The sequence below is a fragment of the Arachis ipaensis genome, chromosome B1, assembly GCF_059453495.1.
Source record: "Arachis ipaensis isolate K30076 ecotype BB chromosome B1, ASM5945349v1, whole genome shotgun sequence".
Lineage (NCBI taxonomy): Eukaryota > Viridiplantae > Streptophyta > Magnoliopsida > Fabales > Fabaceae > Arachis > Arachis ipaensis.
Window position 1 is genome coordinate 90,991,251 of NC_142436.1, and position 8,341 is coordinate 90,999,591.

The window sequence follows — 8,341 nt, forward strand, 5'->3', positions numbered from 1 at the left end:
GGGATTTCAATGATCCTTTTACTCAGCTGGCCCACTTGTGCTTCCAAATTTCTAATGGAAGATCTTGTTTCATTCATGAAACTTACAGTGGCCTTGGATAGATCAGAGACTAGATTTGTTAAATTAGAAGTATTTTGTTCAGAGTTCTCTGTCTGTTGCTGAGTGGGTGATGGAAAAGGTTTATTATTGTTAAACCTGTTTCTTCCACCATTATTAAAGCCTTGTTGAGGCTTTTGATCCTTCCATGAGAAATTTGGATGATTTCTCCATGATGAGTTATAGGTGTTTCCATAAGGTTCACCTAAGTAATTCACCTCTGCTATTGCAGGGTTCTCAGGATCATAAGCTTCTTCTTTATAAGAAGCCTCTTGAGTACTGTTGGATGCAGCTTGCATTCCATGCAGACTCTGAGAGATCATATTGACTTGCTGAGTCAATATTTTATTCTGAGCCAATATGGCATTCAGAGTATCAACTTCAAGAACTCCCTTCTTCATAGGCGTCCCATTATTCACAGTATTCCTTTCAGAAGTGTACATGAACTGGTTATTAGCAACCATGTCAATGAGTTCTTGAGCTTCTGCAGGCGTTTTCTTTAGGTGAATGGATCCACCTGCAGAAGTGTCCAGTGACATCTTTGATAGCTCAGATAAACCATCATAGAATATATCCAGGATGGTCCATTCTGAAAGCATGTCAGAAGGACACTTTTTGGTCAACTGTTTGTATCTTTCCCAAGCTTCATAGAGGGATTCACCTTCTTTCTGTCTGAAGGTTTGAACATCAGCTCTAAGCTTGCTCAGCTTTTGAGGAGGAAAGTACTTGGCTAAGAAAGCCGTGACCAGCTTATCCCAAGAGTTCAGGCTGTCTTTGGGTTGAGAATCCAACCATAATCTAGCTCTGTCTCTTACAACAAAAGGGAAAAGCATGAGCCTGTAGACTTCAGAATCTACTCCATTAGTCTTAACAGTATCACATATCTGCAAGAATTCAGTTAAGAACTGAAAAGGATCTTCAGATGGAAGTCCATGAAACTTGCAGTTCTGCTGCATCAGAGAAACTAGTTGAGGTTTTAGCTCAAAGTTGTTTGCTCCAATGGCAGGAATGGAGATGCTTCTTCCATGTAAATTGGAATTAGGTGCAGTAAAGTCACCAAGCATCTTCCTTACATTATTATTATTTTCAGCTGCCATCTCCTCTTCCTGTTCGAAAATTTCTGAAAGGTTATCTCTGGATTGTTGTATTTTAGCTTCTCTTAATTTTCTCTTCAGAGTCCTTTCAGGTTCTGGATCTGCTTCCACAAGAATGTTCTTATCCTTGCTCCTGCTCATATGACAAAGAAGAGGACACAGAAAAATAATAATAATAATAATAGAGGTCCTTTATACCACAGTATAGGGATCCCTGTGTGAGTAGAAGAAGAGGGGGAGACAAAGAATGTAATATAATGGAAGAAACACAACTGTGAGGATGGCAGAGATGTGAGATGAGATGTTAGGATATGAATGAATAAATAGAATAAGATTTGGGAGGGATAATTTTCGAAAATTATTTTGAAAAAGAGTTAGTGATTTTTGAAAATAGTTTTTGAAAAATGTTAGTAATTTTCGAAAATTAAGATTTAAAAATTAAAATAATTAATAAATTAAAAAGAAATTTTGAAAAAGGGGGGAGATATTTTCGAAAATGAGAGAGAGAGAGTTAGTTAGGTAGTTTTGAAAAAGATAAGAAACAAACAAAAAGTTAGTTAGTTAGTTGAAACAAATTTTGAAAAGATAAGAAGTTAGGAAGTTAGAAAAGATATTTTGAAAAGATATTTTTGAAAAAGATAAGATAAGAAGATATTTTAGAAATTAGTTTTGAAAAAGATTTGATTTTTAAAATCACAATTAATGACTTGATTCATAAGAAATCACAAGATATGATTCTAGAACTTAAAGTTTGAATCTTTCTTAACAAGTAAGTAACAAACTTGAAATTTTTGAATCAAAACATTAATTGATTATGTTATTTTCGAAAATTTGATATAAAAATAAGAAAAAGATTTTTGAAAAATATTTTTAGAATTTTCGAAAATAACTAAGAAATTTGAAAAAGATTTGATTTTTGAAAAAGATTTTGAAAAAGATAAGATTTTCAAATTGAAAATTTGATTTGACTCATAAGAAACAATTTGATTTTAAAAATTTTTGAAAAAGTCAACTCAAATTTTCAAATTTGATGAGAGAAAAAGGGAAAGATATTTTTTTGATTTTTGAATTTTTATGATGAAAGGGAAAAACAAGAAAAATGATGCAATGCATGAAATTTTTAGATCAAAACAATGAATGCATGCATGAATGATATGAGTGTCAAGATGAACACCAAGAACACTTTGAATGTCAAGATGAACATCAAGAACATATTTTTGAAAAATTTTTGATGCAAAGAAAACATGTAAGACACCAAACTTAGAATTCTTTAATGCTTATGCACTAAGAATTCATGAATGCATATGGTAAACATGAAAAGACACAAAACAAAAAATCATCAAGATCAAACAAGAAGACTTACCAAGAACAACTTGAAGATCATGAAGAACACCATGAATGCATGAAATTTTCAAAAAAATGCAAGATGCACATGCAATTGACACCAAACTTATAATGTGACTCAAGACTCAAACAAGAAATAGAAAAATATTTTTGATTTTTTTATGATTTTCTAATTTTTTTTTGGATTTTTCGAAAAATTAATTGAAAAAAAGAAAATAAGGATTCCAAAATTTTTAATATGAATTCCAGGAATCTTGCATTCTTAGTCTAAAGCTTCAGTCCAGGAATTAGACATGGCTCACTAGCCAGCCAAGCTTTCAAAGAAAGCTCCAGTCCAAAACACTAGACATGGCCAATGGCCAGCCAAGCTTCAGCATTTAACACCAGAGTATATTGCTCTTGATAACAAATTGCAAGCCTCAGTCCAAAAAAATATTTAGACATGGCTTTACAGCCAGCCAGGCTTTACATGCTTCATGAAACAATAGAATTCATTCTTAAAAATTTTGAATAAAAATATATTTTTTTTTTGAAAACATTTTTTTTTTCGAAAACAGGTGAGAAAATTTTGAAATATTTTTGAAAAATTTTTGAAAGCAAAACAAAAAGAAAATTACCTAATCTGAGCAACAGGATGAACCGTCAGTTGTTCAAACTCGAACAATCCCCGGCAACGGCGCCAAAAACTTGGTGCACGAAATTGTGATGTCCAGGCCCGAAGAATCCCTGGCAACGTGAGCAACTTGGTACGCGTAATTGTGATTACACTTTAATTATGTAAAATTCATGGCTCTTTCTTTCCCTGGCAATGGCGCCAAGAACATGGTGCCAATACCATGGTTCACAACTTCGATACAACTAACCAGCAAGTGCACTGGGTCGTCCAAGTAATACCTTACATGAGTAAGGGTCGAATCCCACGGAGATTGTTGGTATGAAGCAAGCTATGGTCACCTTGCAAATCTCAGTTAGGCAGATATAAATTGATAATGATGTTTTCGAATAATAAATAATAGAATAGGGATAGAGGTACTTATGTAAATCATTGGTAGGAATTTCAGATAAGCGAATGGAGATGCTTTTCGTTCTTCTGAACCTCTGCATTCCTGCTATCTTCATCCAATCAGTCTTACTCCTTTCCATGGCTGGCTTTATGTGATACATCACCACTGTCAATGGCTACTTTCGATCATCTCTCGGGAAAATGATCCAATGCCCTGTCACGGCACGGCTAATCGTCTGGAGGCATCACCCTTGCCAATGGCTTCATCTTATCCTCTCAGTGAATAATATGCTCACGCACCCTGTCACGGCACGGCTATTCATCTGTCGGTTCTCAATCATGCTGGAATAGGATTTACTATCCTTTTGCGCCTGTCACTAACGCCCTGCAATCGCGAGTTATGAGCTCGTCACAGTCATCCAATCATTGAATCCTACTCGGAATACCACAGACAAGGTTTAGACTTTCCGGATTCTCTTGAATGCCGCCATCATTCTAGCTTACGCCACGAAGATTCCGGTTATGAGATCTAAGAGATATTCATTCTAGCTTATTTCATGTAGAACGGAAGTGTTTGTCAGGCACGCGTTCATAAAGGAGAAGGATGATGAGCGTCACGCATAATCATCACCTTCATAACGTTCTTTGGTGCGAATGGATATCTTGGAAGTGAAATAAGATGAATTGAATAGAAAACAGTAGTACTTTGCATTAATCTTTGAGGAACAGCAGAGCTCCACACCTTAATCTATAGAGTGTAGAAACTCTACCGTATGAAAATACACAAGTGAAGGTTCAGGCATGGCCGAGATGGCCAGTCCCCCTAAAATGTGATCAATAGTCTCCTAAGATGAACAATGGATTAAAACTGAGACCAAAGATACCTAATACAATAGTAAGAGGTCCTATTTATAATAAACTAGCTACTAGGGTTTACATGAGTAAGTAATTGATGCATAAATCCACTTCCTGGGCCCACTTGGTGTGTGTTTGGGCTGAGCTTGAGTGTTACACGTGCAGAGGCCATTTGTGGAGTTGAATGCCAGGTTTTGATCCATTTCTGGCGTTCAACTCTGGTTTTGGATCCTTTTCTGGCGCTGGACGCCAGATTTGGGTAGAAAGCTGGCGTTGAACGCCAGTTTACGTCGTCTATTCTTGGCCAAAGTATAGACTATTATATATTGCTGGAAAGCTCTGGATGTCTACTTTCCAACGCAATTGGAAGCGCACCATTTCGAGTTCTGTAGCTCCAGAAAATCCACTTTGAGTGCAGGGAGGTCAGAATCCAACAGCATCAGCAGTCCTTCTTCAACCTCTGAATCTGATTTTTGCTCAAGTCCCTCAATTTCAGTCAGAAAATACCTGAAATCACAGAAAAATACACAAACTCATAGTAAAGTCCAGAAATATGAATTTAACATAAAAATAATGAAAACATCCCTAAAAGTAACTAGATCCTACTAAAAACATACTAAAAACAATGCCAAAAAGCGTATAAATTATCCGCTCATCATCCAACCTTTGATCAAAGTTGACTTTTCTAGTGTAGGGGCATACGTTATCTTCCATCATTGGTAGGTTGAACGCCAACCTTACATTTTCCGGACTGAAATTTAAGTATTTCCCCCGAACCATGGTGAGTCAATTCTTTGGGTTCGGGTTCACACTTTGATCATGGTTTCTTGTGACCCATGCATTTGCATAGAACTCTTGAACCATTAAGATCCCGACTTGTTGAATGGGGTTGGTGAGGACTTCCCAACCTCTTCTTTGGATCTCAAGTCGGATCTCCGGATACTCATTCTTTTTGAGTTTGAAAGGAACCTTAGGGATCACTTTCTTCTTGGCCACAACTTCATAGAAGTGGTCTTGATGGACCTTAGAGATGAATCATTACATTCCTTGGTAACGGCGCTAAAAACTTGGTGTGCGAAATCGTGATCATTATATTCCTAGGTAACAGCGCTAAAAACTCAATACGCACGTTCATGATCTTATATCTGTTTCACAACTTTGTACAACTAACCAGCAAGTGCACTGGGTCGTCCAAGTAATAAACCTTACGTGAGTAAGGGTCGATCCCACGGAGATTGTTGGTATGAAGCAAGCTATGGTCATCTTATAAATCTCAGTCAGGCGGATTAAATTGTTTTAAGAAATTATAATGGACGAAAATAAATAAAATATAAAATAGGATAGTGGTACTTATGTAATTCATTGGTGAGAATTTCAGATAAGCGTATAGAGATGCTTTCATTCCACTGATCTCTGCTTTCCTGCTGTCTTCATCCAATCAATCCTACTCCTTTCCATGGTAAGCTTTATGTAGGCCATCACCGTTGTTAATGGCTACATCCCATCCTCCTGTGAAAATGGTCCAATGCGCTGTCACTGCATGGCTAATCATCTGTCGGTTCTCGATCATACTGGAATAGGATTTACTATCCTTTTTGTGTCTATCACTACGCCCAGTACTCGCGAGTTTGAAGTTCGTCACAGCCATCCCTTCCCAGATCCTACTCGAAATACCACAGACAAGGTTTAGACTTTCCGGATCTCAGGAATGGCCATCCATGGGTTCTAACTTATATCACGAAGACACTAATAACTCGGACTCGGTCCCCTGTATTAGATATCCAAGAGATATCCATTCAATCTAAGGTAGAACGGAAGTGGTTGTCAAGCACTCGTTCATAAGTTGAGAATGATGATGACTGTCACGACCATCACATCCATCATAATGAAGTGCGAATGAATATCTTAGAAGCGGAATAAGTTGAATTGAATAGAAAAACAGTAGTACTTTGCATTAATCCTTGAGGAACAGCAGAGCTCCACACCTTAATCTATGGTGTGTAGAAACTCTACCGTTGAAAATACATAAGTGAAAGGTTCAGGCACGGCCGAATGGCCAGCCCTCACAAAAGTCTAAGATTGCATAAAACTAATCCAAGATCTGATCCCAAGATGTAAATACAATAGTAAAAAGTCCTATTTATACTAAACTTGTTACTAGGGTTTACAGAAATAAGTAAATGATGTAGAAATCCACTTCTGGGGCCCACTTGGTGTGTGCTTGGGCTGAGCATGAAGCTTTCACGTGGAGAGGTCATTTTTGGAGTTGAACGCCAGTTTGTAACGTGTTTCTGGCGTTGAAATCCACTTTGCAACTTGTTTCTGGCGCTGAACGCCAGACTGCAACATGGAACTGGCGTTCAACGCCAGTTTGCGTCATTTAAACTTAGGCAAAGTATAGACTATTATATATTGCTGGAAATCTCTGGATGTCTACTTTCCAACGCAATTGGAAGCACACCATTCGGAGTTCTGTAGCTCCAGAAAATCCACTTTGAGTGCAGGGAGGTCAGAATCCAACAGCATCTGGAGTCCTTCTTCAACCTCTGAATCTGATTTTTGCTTAGGTCCCTCAATTTCAGCCAGAAAATACCTAAAATCCCAGAAAAACACACAAACTCATAGTAAAGTCTAGAAATGTGATTTTTAATTAAAAACTAATAAAAATATACTAAAAACTAACTAAATCATACTAAAAACATACTAAAAATAATGCCAAAAAGTGTATAAATTATCCACTCATCAGTCATGTTAGCCTAGTTTCACTAGTCTTTTTCTTTGTTTTTTTTAGGTTTTATGCACTTTCTTGTATTGTAAGTAATTAATTTGGAAAGGAATTGTATGATCTCTTTGAATCAATCAACCACCCTTTAATTGATGCAAAATCATGAAGTTTAAACTAAAATTAATTGGTTTTAAATGAATTTTAAGCTTTGTGAATTTTGTGATACTTTGATTGGTTGTTTTGATTACTTGTAGGTGAAGAAAAGAAAAAAATAAGAAAAGTGTAGCCTAAGGAGCATGATCTAAGCAAAGAAAGAAAGCGTGGCACAAGGAAGAGAAGCGTGGCTCAAAGAAGGAGAAGCATGGATGCATTCAAGAAACAAGGGTATAAAGCTCTTGCCAAGAGCTTTAAAGCACTTGTGGAGAGCTTTCCTTCAAAGAATCAGAAGCCAAGCTCTTGCCAAGAGCTTTGAAGCTCTTGCCAAAGAGCTTTTCCGGGCATGCCTTGAAGAAAATCAAGAAAGAAAAGCTCATTAATGCACTCACCAAGACTCGAACCCATGACCAAGGGGAGGGGGCCAGCGCTACTTCACAAGGAAAAACAAGCCAAAAGTGGCTTGTTTTCACTCACCAAGATTCGAACTAAGTCCCTCAAGGAAGCAAGGCCTTATGCGCCACTCATTTGCCAAGGAAAATGGCCAGCAACTTCCTTCACCAAGGATTGAACCGGGCACCTCAAGAAAGCAAGACTTTGGAGGCTCCTCTTGTGCCAAGGAAATTAGCTCCACAAGTGCTCCACCCAAGACTTGAACCAAGGACCTCAAGGACAAGTAAAGCTCTTTCCAAGAGCTTTCAAGCTCTTGCAAAGAGCTTTGTTCTCTTGACACAAGGAACCGTGCGCAACACTTTGGAAGGAAAGGGAACCAAAGCTCTTGGCCAAAGCTCTTGCCAAGAGCCGAACCTTTCCCTGGGAGGTGCACCATGGGCCAAAAATTCATTAAAAATTCAAATTAATTCATTTCTTCACCAAATTTTAGAGCCCACCCAAATTCTTAGATCCAATTTAGGAAGTGTATAAATAGGTGTTAGTTTGATTTAGGAAGGACCTTTACTTACTTTGAAATTTTCTTTTGCTTCTTTGAATTTCCATTTTTGTAATTTTAAGAGCTCTTTACTTTGAACTTGGATCTTGGAGAATTAGGAAGGAGAATTGATCTCTCTTCTT

At 37.4% G+C, this 8,341-nt stretch overlaps 1 non-coding gene across 1 annotated transcript; it reads left to right on the forward strand.

Annotated features, from left to right (window-relative positions):
• The first annotated feature begins 689 nt into the window (after nucleotides 1-689).
• On the forward strand, nucleotides 690-797 carry LOC148577443 (small nucleolar RNA R71). The gene has a single exon (XR_015903274.1). It is a non-coding gene; the product is annotated as a small nucleolar RNA R71 (small nucleolar RNA).
• The last annotated feature ends 7,544 nt before the right edge of the window (nucleotides 798-8,341 follow it).